This window comes from Coenobita brevimanus, chromosome 109 (assembly GCF_032717465.1).
Source record: "Coenobita brevimanus isolate Jiangsu-jjx chromosome 109, ASM3271746v2, whole genome shotgun sequence".
Classification (NCBI taxonomy): domain Eukaryota; kingdom Metazoa; phylum Arthropoda; class Malacostraca; order Decapoda; family Coenobitidae; genus Coenobita; species Coenobita brevimanus.
Window position 1 is genome coordinate 973,016 of NC_137062.1, and position 17,197 is coordinate 990,212.

Here is a 17,197-nt window from a genome sequence, read left to right on the forward strand (position 1 = left end):
TAAGTTAACCCTTTGACTGTCAAGGTTAAATTTAGTGGTAGCCAAAATACTAATACCTAAACAAGGCTCTATGTGGTAACCAAAATACTGTACATCTAAACATGGCTCTACGTGCTGGCCAAAATACTAATACCTAAACAAGGCTCTATGTGGTAACCAAAATACTGTACCCTACATCTAAACATGGCTCTACGTGCTGGCCAAAATACTAATATCTACACAAGGCTCTATGTGGTAACCAAAATACTGTACACCTAAACATAGCTCTACGTGCTGGCCAAAATACTGTATATCTAAACAAGGCTCTATGTGGTAACCAAAATACTGTATATCTAACCAAGGCTCTATCCTCTAATCAATTAATTGAGTGCACCCAAGTTGGATTATGCATCAATTCTTTCAAGATTTCACATTTTCTGGCACCAATCCACTGGTGATGCCAACCACATATACAAATCATACTTATATTTTCAAAATATATTCCATTCTTGCACTGGTCAGCTTTGTTTACCAGATTGCTGCTCTTTGGCCATCTCTCCTTACATGAGTAAAATTATCTAGCAGTTGCTAAAATATCTTCAAGATCAAGAGGTTAAGGCAACACAAATTACATAACCCATCCATCCATTATCCAATCATATGTTGCCCCATGTGGAGTGTACAAACCTGGGGCTAGGCAAGTTGGTCCTGACATTTAAGATGAGTGACCAGCCTCACTCATCCCTGAGTGGCATTACATGAGCAATAAACCCCAACCACCCCTTGGATATAAACCTACACAGGCTCAATCCAACTGGAGCATCATAATTACCCACTATACCACCAGGTGCCATAATTTGGTTACTGCATATATGGTTACCTTCCAGCATAGTAAATGGTTTCCTGGTGTACAGGAAACCATTTGGCTTGTCACTCAGTGTAGAGTTACCCATAGGCAGAAGAAAGAAGAAAGGTAAAGGAAAGATAGACAGAAGAGGAAAGGTGGAAAAGGGGAGAGGACAGACACCCAGAGCAGCACTACATCAAATGAGTGGATGGTGAGCACCTCAACAGTAGAATCAGCAGGACCAACATGTGACTGGAGATGTTGGATGATACACACAACATCCAGCTTCCCTTCACTAGCCATCACCAAGGACAGTGCCAGTACGGATGTGTTCACACAGGTTTACAGAACTGATGGTCCTGCCAGCTCAGTAACACCCCAGAGAAAATTACAGATCTGTTAGTTTTTTTTTTTTTTTTTACTCTGGACATAAGCTTCACAGCCTGCTTTCAAGGCCAAGTAGTCCTCCTTCATCCTATACACCTCTACATGTCACCACTTCGGTGCTAACACCCACCGACCATACTGAATACATGCTAGGGCTGTCTCATACAGGACTGGTGTATTGGTATTAGCGGGGGTATTTTTACGACATGTCGGCGGGTCTTCTGGTAGATCAGTAAAGTCTGTTTTTATTAAATTCAAATCCTTAAACTGTTCCCTGCCCCAGCGAGGATTTGAACCAGGGTCCGGTAGGACCGCAAACCACCTCTCTACCAACAGAGCTACCGCCTCCCCCATAATTGGTCTATGTCACCCTTTCTCACTCATTAATAATAACAAATGACTTGAGAAAAGAGTAACAATGAATGTTTGGGGGGAGGGGGGGCTCAAACACCTAACATATACAGTATAATTACTCAGGCTAATAAACAATTTCACTCACAAGGATGGCACTAAAGAAGGATGCCTTCATGTGATCTGGGCAGCTCAATGGCCTGGTTATACAAACATCTCTCAACTACTTCCCTATCCTCTCAAAATGACAATGGGACTGTAGGAGAAAGGGAACTTAGGCCTGCAGTCCACTGGACTCACATGTCAGAAGAACCTGGGGCTATAACTACTGCAGTAACTACTACTACTACTATTACTACCCACAAGAAAACTCCCAATCATCTAAAGCTTCACAGATTAGTTAAATAAATCATCATCATCACCATCATCCAGACCTGCTTTCCCACCCTTGGGCAGGGTGAGGAGTAGCAACGTCCAGACAGCTCAAGTATGCCCAGTTCAATGAGGTATGCTTCCATTCACTCATCATTCAGGCCCCTGGAATCCTGCCTCTATCTGATACGCCAAAAACATTCACCACATTCTGTAGCTTCACATAAAGTGTCTGACAGTCAATCCGAATGCTGTCACTTTAAAAAGGGGCGCCAAATCCCTGATCATGCACTTCATCTTCCAATATTCATCCACGCAGCTCGATCTCTTGTCAGTCCCCTTGCTTCACCCACATCCATACCTCTTCCTCACACACTCATCCACCATATCTCTCCACCTTCTCCCTCCCTACCTCACCTCCTCCCTCCTTCAAATTTGCTCAGATATAATTAAATAAATCCATCCATCCATCATCCACCATCCAATCCAACATTGCCCCATGAGAAGCACCAAGTGAAATTTACCTCTTAGTGAACTTCGTGAACATAGTGGTGTATTTCCCCAGTACATCAGAGGCCTGGTTTTTACTGGAGCCAGCCAACCTAAGGCCCAGCACCAGACCAGCCCCTGCCAGGATGTTGTGGTAGGCCTGTCAATGCAACCACAGGGTAAATCATATACAAATACCTACAGTCAAACACAAACACACAACCAAAACTGCATACATTTCATCTGATACACAATGTTATATATAGTTCCTTTTGTACACCAAGTAAACACTGCTGATGTTTTGTTACACTGCACTAAACATGGTAGTAGGTGGGGGTGACCACTCAGTTGGATGAAGTGCTGCCTACTTCTTCCCTAATGCCTATCATTCTTTTTCTGTGTCTGTCCTCCTCTCCTCCTATTTCTCTCATCCCTGCCACCACTATTTATTTTCTCTTCCTTCCACTTCACGTGGATTTACACTGAGTGACAAGCCAAATGGTTTCCTGTTACTCAGGAAACAATTTACAACATTGGGTGGTAACCATATACCAAAAATCAGGGTGATGTAGAGCCTAGTATGGTGCCCCTGTTAACTGGGTGGAGATGTAAATGCAGTATCCACCCAGGAACCAAACCTCCTGTCAGCCACATAAAAACACTGGCTCACTGCATGGGATGGCCCTACATGGGCAGTTGCCTGTGGTTGATGGGTCTACTCAGTCAGAGAGACTGGGATGGCACAGCACTAAACATATATATACCACTGTACATATATATACCACTGAAGTTGTATGCGGCTTTCATGGATTTGGAGAAAGCATATGACAGGGTGGATAGACAAGGATTGTGGAAAGTGTTAAGAATATATGGAGTAGATGGGAAGTTGTTGAATGCTGTGAAGAGTATGTACGATGGTGCGAAGGCTGCAGTGCGTGTGGATGGTGAACTAAGTGAATTTTTCTCTTTGAAAGTTGGGTTGAAGCAGGGATGTGTCATGTCTCCATGGTTGTTCAATCTGTACATGGATGGGGTAATAAAAGAGGTACAAGGCAGGATAGTGGATGTTGGAGTGGCCCTGGTGAGAGAGGATAGTGTTTGGAAACTCCCTGTACTGTTGTTTGCAGATGATACTGTGTTGTTGAGTGAAGACGAAGGGGAGCTGCAAGGCTTGGTGGATGAGTTTGAGAGAGTGTGTAAGAAACGGAATCTAAAGGTGAATGTAGGGAAGAGTAAAGTGATGGTCTTTGAGAGAGGTGAAGTCAGTGAATGTACAGCGAGGTTGGATGGTGAGGAATTGGAAAATGTGAGTACGTTTAAGTACTTGGGTAGTGTGATGAGTAAGGATGGAGGTTTGGAGGGTGAAGTGCTTGAAAGGGTACAGCAGGGAAGAAAGGTTGCTGGTTCTTTGAAAGCAGTGATAAGAAACAGGGAAGTGAGCATGGAAGTGAAAAAGTTACTACATGACAGTATTGTGATACCAACTCTAACGTACGGAAGTGAAGCTTGGACGTTGTTGGAAGGACACAAGTCAAGAGTGAGAGCCGTGGAAATGAGTTATTTAAGAGGAGCCTGTGGAGTCACATGGAGAGACAGGCTGACGAATGAGGATGTAAAGGAGCGTTGTGGTGTTGATGTGGATGTGATAGGAAGCGTTATGAGGAACACACTGAGGTGGTTTGGCCATGTGGAGAGGATGGAGGGTGAAAGACTGACGAAGAGAGTGTATGTGAGTGAGGTGGAGGGGGAAAGAGGGAGGGGGAGGCCGAGGATGAGATGGAGAGATGGGGTGGAGAAGTATATGAGAGAGGGGGGTGTGAGTTGGGAGCAGGGGAGTGAAATGGCGGGGGACAGGGCGACTTGGAGGCGATTTGTTTGTGGCCACCCCAAACGGGATTGAGGTGTCTGGCAATAGATAGATAGATAGACAATTACCATTCCATCACAATACACAATTTCAAAACTATACTGTACAGTACAGTAAAATCCTCAATATCTCTGCATCTCTGAGTCTTTGCCGGGTTATCAGCCATGGATAACTTTCCTCCCTTACCTGATACATCTATGTAAAAGGCACAGGCAATAACTTCATGAAACATTACAATGAGTTTTTCTTATTGATTTTTTTGGGGAAGAGGACATTCCAGTTTCATGACTTGAGTCAAGGACCCTTTCAGGGAGGTGGTGTGGTGGGACAGAGGTCCATTTTGGTAAATTATCACTGGTTGAAATGCATTAACAAAGCAGAGCACTGATGCAGCAGCATGCTGGAGGTGGGCAACAACGAGGCAACACATAGGTAATGCAACTGAGGTCAGTCTATCTTGAAGGTTAAATCAGTCTAGGCTGCTAACTTGGAGATATCAGAGGTTTACTGTATATCTATCTACGTATTACACAGGGAAATATTTCTCTCAGTGCAACAAAACTGCTTCCCAGCAACTTAAGTAAAGCCCCCAGCTCCATCTGTGCCCTACCTGATGCATGGATTCACATTCTATGCCTGGGGTGGACTGGTTGCCGCAGCGGTGTACGTGTGTCAGGACCGAGGACAGGACAAGAGCCTCCATCCACTGTGGAGTTGGTAGTACACTGTCCCATGTGATTAACCCAAGGGCAACAGTATGTAGCAGGATGAAGTGTGGATGCACCTGTGGAAGAATTGTTTTTAGGTTACACAAAATGTTCTTTGCTTACATGACTTATTACTAAAATGTCTGCAAGCAATGACACTGATATAACCAAGCTGCCTGGTTAAACAAAAGTTCCTCAACTCCTTCCCTATCCCCTGAAAGTAAGACGGTGACTGTAAGAGGATAATTTCAGCCTGCATTCCACTGCATTCACATTTAGATGACCTCAGGCCACAACAAAACACAAAATGCAATGACAAACTAAATCAGTAATACTATAATAAATGCATACATCTGCCTATTTACTATTCATATTCATTCTTGGTTTGTCTATTTTAGGAATGTAAATGCATGTAAAATATTAACATGACAACATACCAACTAAATGATGTGGCTAGATCATTCCACCAAACAGTACATTAGCTGCACCTATTAATGAAAGACATTTCGTGGACTGAACAAAATATGAGCTAGTGTTTACATGTCCTTCTTGTTCCCAGAAAATTATGACTTACACCTGTGAGACTTAGTTACATTACCAATGGAGGAGACTGGCACATATTTAACAAGACCTTTTTCACCTTAACCTGGCCCAGATCTTCATTCTTCTGTGCAGTATTTCACGGGTCAGTAGCAGAGTATGACTATGTTACTGCTGCACATTGTTTCTTTAGCAGTGTTTTGTGACCTGCACCTTTTTCTGGCATCAATCCATTGTTACAACTAAACATTCAAGAAGATGTCAATTTATGGCCAAGTAAGAGTAAAAATGAGTACAGGAGAAGAGACAGCCTCCTTCACTGATATACAGGTATACCCTGGTTTAACGATGCAATTGGTTTGGTAAAACCCATCGCTAGGCGAGGTATTGTATCTCGGGATAGATTTAACATGTAAAGTATAGGGATGCGTTTTAAAGCCTTGGGTTCCCCCCCACCACCAAGTCCTAATCCACCCAAATGAGTCCAAAAACAAGTTTCTAGCCCACCTAAACCCCCAAATTGCTTTAAAACAAGCTAAACTAAGCCTAAAAGCAGTTTATAACTCACCTAAACCCAAAAATATAACCTGAAAATCATCAAAAATAAGTTGAAAAAATCAAACTTAGTAAACTGTGCCCCAAAATGACAATGTTCATCCCACCTATGACTAAAACACATTAATAGAAGTCTAAAAACAGTATATACATCAACCTAAACACAAATTTTAAGTCTAAAATATCATCAAACTCAGTAAAAAAATAAAAATAAACAAATTGTTATACCAGGGTTTGGCAATCACTCAGCGGGGTAGAGTGGTATTTCTACCCCCATCGCTATGCCGAGGTATCGCAACTAGGGGTATCTCATCTCAGGGTCCGCCGGTACGTCGTATCAGCAAACCCCACACTCCATGAATGAAGAAACAAACATGAAATTTTATCTTACTATGTATCTACAAACACCAATGTATGTTCTCACTCTCTCTATCTACTGCCAGACGCCTTAATCCCGTAAGGGGTGGACACAAACAAATCACCTCCATGTCGTCCCGTCCCCCGCCATTGCACTGCCCTGCTCCCAGCTCACACCTCTCTCTCATATACCTCTCCACTCCATCCCTCCACCTCATCCTTGGCCTCCCCCTCCCTCTCCCCCCCTCCACCTCACTCACATAAACTCTCCTCATCAGTCTCTCACTCTCCATCCTCTCCACATCAGTGTGTTTCTCCTAATGCTTCCTATCACATCCACATCCACACCACAGTGCTCCTTCACTTCCTCATTTGTCAGTCTGTCTCTCCATGTGACTCCACATATTGCTGTTCTTAAATGTTGACAAGCATCTCAACATTTCACTGCCACTGACTGACTGTATAAGTGGGTCAGAAACAAAATATAGGTGAGTACTGGGTATGTTCAGAAAGTATCCAACCTTAGGCTCTAAAAAAATAAATAGCTAACCTGTTGAGCTAGGACACTAATCCCTCTCAAAGCAGGTCCCTTCTGACCCGACACAGGTAGCCCAGCATTCTTTCCACTGCCTCAGAAATTTTTCAAAGTCGGTTTTCCGTATCTCCTGCAGGTGCTTCGTCGCATTTATCATGATCTCTCCTCTCATCTCAAATCGGTACCCCTTCCGCGGAGTTTTGAGCTTCGGGAATAACCAAAAGATGCGCAGAGCCATGTCTGGTGAGTAGGGAGCCAGCCAAACCTGCAGGATGTTGTGCTTGGCCAAAAATTCCTTTATCAGTTGAGAAGAATGGACAGTGGTGTTGTCATGGTGCAGCTTCCAACTTGCCACTTTCCAAAGGTCTGATCTCTTCCACCGCACTGCATTACAAAGAAGACGGAAAACGTTGAGGTAGTACTGTTTGTTGACAGTCTGACCTTCTGGTGCGTATTCATGATACACAACACCATGGTAGTTAAAAAAAACTGTCAACATCCGGGTGCATTTCACCTTGCTGTGGACCTGTCGTGCTTTTTTTGGCCAAGGCGACCCTGCATGCTTCCACTGGTACAACTGTGCTTTGGTTTCTGGGTCGTACTCATACACCCAAGTCTCATCTCCAGTGACAACAGTCTTCAGAAAGTATGGATTGTGATTTGTACACTCCAGCATGTCTTGACCAACATCCATCCAAGAGAAGAGATCATGATGAACGCAACGTAGCATCTGCAGGAGCTACCAAAAACCGACCTTCAAAAATGTTTCAGGCAGTGTAAAGAACGTTGGGCTACGTGTGTCAAGTCAGAAGGGGCCTACTTTGAGGGAGACTATGGTCCTTTCACCGCAAGAAGTCCGTTCAGGGTGTGGAATTCCCCCGAGTGCGACGTTGCCAATTTGACCACCAATTATCGGATTATCACTACCTACCCCCATCACACCTGTTTCTCTCTCTCTCTCTATATATATATATCTATCTATATATATATATCTATCTATATATATATATATATATATATATATATATATATATATATATATATATTTATTGTATATTATTTATTTCCAATTTTTTTTCCACACCACTTATGAGGTAAAAGTCTAGGCGCGTTTTATTTTTAAGAGGTTTCCCCTGTAGGCCTAATCCTCTCTCTGATCTTTAATCATAATTTTCTTCGTCATCAGAACTTTCTGTTATATTGACGAGAGAGAGAGAGAGAGAGAGAGAGAGAGAGAGAGAGAAACAGGTGGGATGGGGGTAGGTGATAATCCGATAATTGGTGGTCAAATTGGCAACTCTACGGCGTGGCAACATGGGAAAAAAGCACTGCCACGTGTCATAGAATTCATTCAAATCGTTGTTATAATTCTAATAAGTGATACTCAATGTACTATATAGCTTCCTTTACTATATACAGAATATAAAAAACAATTTCAAATAGCACATAGATAGGAAATAAGAGAGAGAGAGGCATGTACTACGGTTGATTTGGCAGCATCGCTAGAGGTGATTCACCAGGTGGGCCCCACCCTGAACGGACTTCTTGCGGTGAAAGGACCATAGTGTCAAAACTCAACAATTTAGTTATTTATTGTTTTAGAATCTAAGGCGGGATACTTTCTGAACAGACTTGGTATGGGATTGGTATATAGTGTACTAGTTTTCCCAAACAGTTCTGACCTGATTTAAACTAAATGTAATGACAATGTGGCGGATCAGCCAATGGGTTACCTACTGCTACTGAAAACCATTGGTCAAAGGTCAGGCCCTCAAGGCAAAAAGTTTGTATCCAATTGAAACCACACTTAATGGAAGGGTTGAGGGTCAGCCCAAGATGAACAGATTCAATAATGAGAACAACCTGTAAAAGATAAAGGTCAGAGGTCATCCTGTGTATATTGTAGTGGGTCAATGCTGCCTTGATGTTTGGCTGCAATAATTTTTTGTGTCCAACTCTGGCCACAGACTTGACACTCTGTTCCCTGAGGCCCAGCAGCTGCAATAAAATACTAGAGTTGTCAAAATCATGGAGGGGTCAGTAATGAAATAACTAAGTGAAATAATGTTAAAAGAGAACCAACTCTAAGTCGTCACATGTCAGCAACACCCACCTTCTGATCCTTGAATTTTGTGTATGGTCAAATGCCCAGCAGGAAGGGATGCTCAGGCTTTGACTGGCTTGTTGGTGATGGACTGAATGTGGTGAGGGGAGGACGTGCCACTGTACTCCTCTCCACCCTCACTGATACCTGCGGGCAGGCACAGGAAATTAATTGAAAAAGCAAGTAAATAAAGGCAACTTGTAACAAAGATGTACTGTACTGCATGATATGGACTGCAAATAATCACCTAAGAGTGATGTATCAACTGCATTGTTACATTTGTGTAGCATCATATTCTGTTCTATTGTTCATCTATTGTCACAACTTGGCATTCAAGGTGGAGATGGCAATTTAGGGTAAAGTTACAGTGAAAAGAGTACAGCATCATATTCTGTTGTGAATCTGTTGTTACAACCCAGCATTCAAGATGGAGACATGGCAATTTTAGGTCAAGTTAGAATAAAAGGAGTACAATGTTTGTGTCCTTACCATCAAATTTGTGAACCTTAGGCCTAACAACTGTGTGGGTGAGGGAGGATGTCCATGCTCTGGCCCTGATGGGTGGGTGTCCAGAGTCCTCCCTGATGGGCCTGTGGTGGGGCACTGGTGTGTGCACATCTGGCCACACTCACCACACCCTGATACATACAGAAAAAAAAGAAGAGGAAAAAAAATCCATCATCATTCATCATCTTTGTCACATCACCACCATCATTATACTGTACTATTAAACCAAAGGCATCCCACACACCCTAATACAAACACAGAACAACATAACCATCATCATCAACACCATCATAATCATCCATATCATCATCCAACAACAGTCTATACATTCCAAACTCAACATACAGAAATATCATCATCACTATCATCATTAGTCTGACCTCTTTTAATCCAACATTCTTCACTCTCTGATACACACCCACAAAAATACAAAATATTATTATCATCACCAGTCTCAGCTTTATCCCCACCCTGCCATAAACAATACAAAACTAACAGCGTCATCGTCAGTGTTTTTTCCAACCCTGCTGTGAACACAAAAATAAAAACCACCATCATTTTGACCTTTTTTCCCCACCTTGCCATAAACACAAAAAAGTAAGGCATCATCATCATCATCATCATCATCATCACCACCACCACCACCTGACATCCTGCTTCCTGCTGGGAACCCCCAAACTGGGGATGGCCATGACAGAACCCCCCCCCCCAAGCTAATTTTTCACATGCTTTGCAGCCTGGAAACTACAAACAAAATACAAACAAATACACCCATCCATCATCCAATCCTATTTGCCCCATGAGGAATGTAGGGGCTCAGGGCTAGGCAAGTTGATCCTGACATTTAAGATGAGAGTGACCAGCCTCACTCATCCCCTAGTGGCATTACATGAGCAATAAACCCCAACCACCCCTTGGGTATAAACCTGCACAGGCTCAATCCATTTGGGGTGCCTTAATTACCCACTACACCACCAGGTGCCATAATTTGGTTACATGGTTACCACCCAGCACAGGAAAAGGTTCCTGGTGTACAGGAAACCATTTGGCTTGTCACTCAGTGTAGTCACCAACAGGCAGAAGGAAGAGGAAAGAATGAAGGAAAGAAAGATAGGAGAGGAGGTGTAAAGTAACCCGTAGGAAGAAGGATGAGGAGCGAATGAGGGAAAGGAAAACAGAAGAGGAAGGAAGGAAGAGAGGAATGGGCAACTACAAACTTTTTAAAATAAAGATGGCTGAACTGAAATTACTTGAAGAGTTAACTACACAGCCACTGTACTGTTTTACTCTAATCTGGCCCACATTTTCATCCGTTTGTGGCTACTTTACATAGCTCAATGGCAGAAGAAGACAATACAGTACTACAGTTATAATATCCTCTCCATGACACTTTCTCACACTTAGCATTATATATCAGTGTCGGTATATTTTTACAACTCTGCATTCAACTTGGAGAGATGAGAAATTTAGCCAAGTCAGAGTAAAAAGGGTATGTTACTAATCACCATTACCCTCCGGCATGTTGACGGCCACACTGAAGTAGTCTGGCATGGCCTCCTGTGGGCTGCTGCTGATGCAGTGTACTAGCAGGCATCCATACATTGTTGACGGCCACACTGAAGTAGTCTGGCATGGCCTCCTGTGGGCTGCTGCTGATGCAGTGTACTAGCAGGCATCCATACATTGTTGACGGCCAAACTGAAGTAGTCTGGCATGGCCTCCTGTGGCCTGCTGCTGATGCAGTGTACTAGCAGGCATCCATACATTGTTGACGGCCACACTGAAGTAGTCTGGCATGGCCTCCTGTGGGCTGCTGCTGATGCAGTGTACTAGCAGGCATCCATACATTGTTGACGGCCACACTGAAGTAGTCTGGCATGGCCTCCTGTGGGCTGCTGCTGATGCAGTGTACTAGCAGGCATCCATACATTGTTGACGGCCACACTGAAGTAGTCTGGCATGGCCTCCTGTGGCCTGCTGCTGATGCAGTGTACTAGCAGGCATCCATACATTGTCAGGGCCTCACACAAGAGCTGCTGATAAGCCTGCTCTACAGTTCCTTCCTGTATAAGTAAATCTTTGTTACTAATGTCTGTTTAATCTCATCTGACAAATATCCTTAGCCTCTTGCAGCTCAATTAATGGCCAAACACTGTCAGATTGGAGGATAAATTTGACTACTAACCAAGGAGACTCATTCCTACCTTATCACAGAGACTTTTCACACCATGACTTGGTATTTAGGTTGCCTCTTTAACCCATTTGTTCACTACGACATGATTTGTGTCATGTAATTACCTCCTGAAGATGCGCTGTGACACACACTGCATCACAAAAAAATATCTCTTATAAACTGACATAAGAACATGATTTAAGTTGCAAAAATTACCTCCCAAAGTCCCATTTTGATGTGAACCCATAATAAGTGATTTTGAATGGGGAGGGGGTCATTTAATGGACAGTCAAACCTTCCCCCCTCTGAAAAGCATTCTGTACTGAATAAACTCTCCTGGCCAGAAAATTCCTGCCGTGTGTGAAAAGGCCAACTCCTTCACTACCATGATATTTCTTGTACTTCTGGTGGGGTGGGGTGGGGACAGGCACCAAATATTCAAGCAATTCACCATTTGTGGGGATGTTTATTATGCATGCCCTGTGAGGGACCATTGCAATTCTTCTATTTGTTTATACTGTAATACTGTATTGTCAATGTTTGGCACACCTGCTGTGGATATACAACAGTGAAGATCTAAGCTTAAACGTCAGGACCAACTTACATAGCCCCGGGTTCCTACGCTCCTAATGGGGCGACATAGGGTTATATGATGTATGGATGGATGGAAGATCTAAATACATGAGAAGTACAGATGGGGAATTATACCAAGCCTACCAAACTATCCTGAAGGAGGGTGTCTAGGTCTTGGGCCGAACACCTTGCTGTTATTGTCTTCAGTGACCAGACTCCTACTGCCGTGATGGTATCACAATACTGTCTTATAGTAATTTTTTCACCTCCATGCTCACTTCCCTGTTTCTTATCACTGCTGTCAAAGAACCAGCAATCTTTCCTCGATGCTGTACCCTTTCAAACACTTCATCCTCTAAACTTCCATCCTTACTCATCACACTACCCAAGTACTGTACTTAAATGTACTCACATTTTCCATTTCCTCCCCATCCAATCTCACTGCACATTCAGTGACTTCACCTCTCTCAAGGACCATCACTTTACTCTTCCCTGCATTCACCTTTAGATTCCGTTTCTTACGCACACTCCCAAACTCATCCATCAAGCCTTGCAGCTCCCCTTCGTCTTCACTCAACAACACAGTGTCATCTGCAAACTACAGTACAGGGAGTTTCCAAACACTATCCTCTCTCACCAGGGCCACTCCAACATCCACTACCCTACCTTGTACCTCTTTTATTACCCCATCCATGTACAGATTGAACAACCATGGAGACATGACACATCCCTGTTTCAACCCAACCTTCAAAGAGAAAAATTCACTCAGTTCACCATCCACATGCACTGCAGCCTTAGCACCATCATACATACTCTTCACAGCATTCAACAACTTCCCATCTACTCCATATATTCTTATTACTTTCCACAATCCTTGTCTATCCACCCTTTCATATGCTTTCTCCAAATCCATGAAGGCCACATACTGTACAACTTCTTTCCCTTCTCTAGAAACTTTTCCACTAAAGATCTAAGAATGAATATCTGATCTACACAACCTCTTCCCTTCCTACAGCGTCCCTGTTCTTCTCCAACTAATTCCTCACACCTCAGGTTTGTATTCTCACTGGTTAGCTATGGAAGCTCCCCAACACCTCTGCCTCAGTGATTTATTTTGGGATATGGTTGGTTGATATCCTTTTGTAAGTTATTTATAAAGTATGGTGGTAATGAAGGGATTTTTGTAACACAGAAGAGGACAGTAAGCTGTAATAAACAAAATAAATTACTTAGGAAAAGATGTTAGGTAGCTTGATGCAGAGTATGGTGATAGCTACTGGAAGAATTTATGCAACACAGAAGAGAGTAAGGTGTAATAAACAAAACGAACTGCTTAAGAAGAGGTGTTTAGGGAGCTTTAGGGTATGCACAGGATGGTAATACTGAAAGAATTTATGTAGCACGGAAGATGACACCAAGGTGTAATGGGCAAAATAAATCACTTAGGAAGAGGTGTTAGGGAGCTTTAGGCTATACACAGTATGGTGCTACTGAAAGAATTTATGTAGCACAGAAGAGGACGGTTAGGTGTAATAGGCAAAATAAATCACTTAGGAAGAGGTGTTAGGGAGCTTCCTTAACCAACAAGAATACTGACCAATCTCCTATACTCAACAGAATAAAATCATCGGACATCAGGTGAACAGAATCCTAGACTTGTCCTAAGCATGAGAGGGGTGGAAACACACAAGACAAACTGACCACAGCTCCAAAGATGGGTTATGTAGGCTTCCTGATGCACTGGAGGCAGCTTTTTATTTATTTTTTGTAATGCAAGGAAGAAGGAACCAGGTGGTAGGTGGGGGCACTCACCATCCACTCAATCGATGTAGTGCTGCTTTGGGTGTCTGGCCTTTCCTCTCTTCCTTCCTCCCTCTTCTGTCTTTCCTTCATTCTTTCCTCTTCCTTCTGCCTATGGGTGACTTTACACTCCCTCTTGTCTTTCTTTCCTTCACTCTATCCTCTTTCTTCTGCCTGTGGGTGAGTCTACACTGAGTGACAAGCCAAATGGTTTCCTGTACACCAGGAAACCATTTACTATGCTGGGTGGTAACCATATAACCAAATTATGGCGCCTGGTGGTTTAATGGGTAATTAAGACACTCGAATCGGACTGAGCCGGTGAAGGTTTATATCCAAGGGGTGGTTGGGGTTTATTGCTCACATAATGCCACTCAGGGATGAGTGAGGCTGGTCACACTCATCTTAAATGTCAGGACCAACTTGCCTAGCCCCGGGCTCCTACGCTCCTCATGGGGCAACGTTGGATTGGATGATGGATGGATGGACTGCAATATGGTCTTTCCAAGATAAATCTCGATAAAATGAAACCCCATGTATGTTTAAAGATGATGCAGCACTGAGCTGGATATTGATAAAAATTAGAGGGTACTCCTGTGGAAGATTCTGTTGGGCTGGCAGATGTAAGAACTGAGTTTTTGATGCATTAGGAGAAACACATTGAAGTGGTCTGGCCATGTGGAGCGGATGGAGAGTGAGAGACTGGCAAGGAGAGTGTATGTGAGTGAGGTGGAGGGGGGCGCGGGCGGGGGAGGCCAAGGATGAGATGGTGGGATGGAGTAGAGAGGTATATGAGAGAGGGAGGTGTGAGCTGGGAGCAGGGCAGTGAAATCACAGGGGACAGAGTGACATGGAGGTGACTTGTTTGTGGCCACCCCTTACAGGATTAAGGAGTCTGGTAACAGATAAATAGATACAATAAAACATCAAATTAACGGAACTCAATAGACCGGAATTCGCTTTTATCAGACTTGAGGAACTACCAGACTAAATCCCTATGTATTGGAAAAAGTCTGATAAAGCCAGAAGCAGTCCAGACTGCCTGACCACTTCAGCTATATTCACCACAATAAGGTAAATAAAACACATGTTTATCAGTGTACAGTATAGTATAATTATACATATTATACCATCTGATTAATGTAGTGAAGTTATACCACAGTACAGTACCGCAATGATAGTCAAAACAGTTTAAAAACCGTTCATGAGATCTAGACTAATGTCTGATATATCGGAAAAAGTCCAGATTAGCAGGGGGAAGTCCAGATGTCGCTTTTATCAAAATTTCGCATTTTTCAGACTGGCTTGGGCCCCATTTAGTCCGTTAGTGTGAGGTCTTACTGTAGATAGATAGAGAGAGAGAGATAGAAAACCAACCAGATTACCTTGACCCCAATCAGAGATATGAGCTGATGTGGGTGCCTGATAAATCCAGGACGCCATGACCCCCAAGCACTGTGTCTCTGAGGTGTGAAGGAACTGCATGTCAGCCACTGTCGGCCAGTCTCTTGGCTCCATCCACACGTTGATGGATGGGCAGGCCAGGCTCAGTACATTCCAGTTCTGTCTGAAAGATTACATTCTATATTACTGTGCTATCTATTTATTTATCATCTGCCCCTATATATCCTATTGTCTATCTATCATCCACTCCTATAAAACACTAATCTGTCTATCTATCATCCACCTCTACAATACTGTCTATCTATCACTCATCATCATCATCATCCTGATCACCTTTCCCACCCTAGGGCAGGGTGAGGAGTAGCAACATCCAGACAGCCCAAATTTGCCCACTCCAATAGGCCACGCTTCCATTTGCTCATCATTCAAGCCCCCGGAATCCTGGCTATATTGGATATGCCAAAAACATTCACCACATTCTGTGGCTTCACATAAACGTATACGATAGAGTCAATCCGGACGCTGCCACATTAAAAACGGGTGCCAAATCCTTGATCATGCACTTCTCACAACATTCATCCAGCCAGCCTGATCTTGTCAGTTCCTTAGCCTCTTCCAAACCTCTCTTCCTCACACACTCATCCACCATATCCCTCCACCTTCTCCTTGGCCTACCTCGGCTCCTCCCTCCTTCAAATTCGCTCAGATGTACCATTTTGCCTACTCTATTGTTATCTATCTATCTATCTATCTATAGCCCGACGCCCTAATCCCGCAAAGGGTGGCCGCAGACAAAACGCCTCCAAGTCACTCTGTCACCCACCATTTGACTCCCCTCCCCCCAACTCACCCCCCCCTCCCTCATATACCTCTCAACTCCATCCCTCCACCTCATCCTCGGTCTACCTCTCCCTCTCCCTCCCTCCACCTCACCTACATACACCCTCTTAGTCAGTCTTTCATTCTCCATTCTCTCCACATGTCCAAACCACCTCAGTGTATTTCTCCTAATCTTTTCAACCACATCCACATCTACCCCACAACGTTCCTTCACTTCTTCATTCGTCAACCTGTCCCTCCACGTCACTCCACATGCTCCTCTCAAGTAACTCATTTCCACTGCTTTCACACTTGACTTGTTCCCCTCTTGCAAGGTCCACGCCTCGCTTCCATACGTCAGGGTAGGGATCACAATACCATCATGCAGTGACTTCTTAACTATTGTTATCCAATTGTGGAAAAACTGAAATAATCAATATGAATATGGAAAATGTGCAGGAATGTGTAATTGGAGGTATGGTTGTAAAGCAAGTTGATAGGTTTAAATATTTAGGTACTTATTTAGCCAAGGATGGTTTTTTGAACTTTGAATTCGAGGAAAGGTTAAAGAAGGCTAATCAGGCAATGGGAATGCTTAAAAATATTTGGAATAATAACAATTTTTCTGTGCATACAAAAATTAAACTTTATAAGGTAATGGTTAGGAGTATCTTAATTTATGGACATGAGTCTTGGTACAGCACAGTGACTATGGAAAATAAATTTTTGGTGTTTGAAAACAAAGCACTTAGAAGAATATTAGGAGTTAAGTGGTGGGAAAGGATACCAAATAGTAGAATTAGAGAAATAACGGGAGTGCAGCCGATCGAT

General features: G+C 43.3%; 1 long non-coding RNA gene across 1 annotated transcript; it reads right to left on the minus strand.

Annotated features, from left to right (window-relative positions):
* Positions 1-2,525: 2,525 nt before the first annotated feature.
* LOC145417085 (uncharacterized) lies at positions 2,526-15,703 on the minus strand. Its single transcript, XR_013900410.1, has 2 exons — positions 15,529-15,703; positions 2,526-2,585 (listed from the first exon to the last, which is right to left on the minus strand). It is a non-coding gene; the product is annotated as an uncharacterized LOC145417085 (long non-coding RNA).
* Between the last annotated feature and the right edge of the window lie 1,494 nt (positions 15,704-17,197).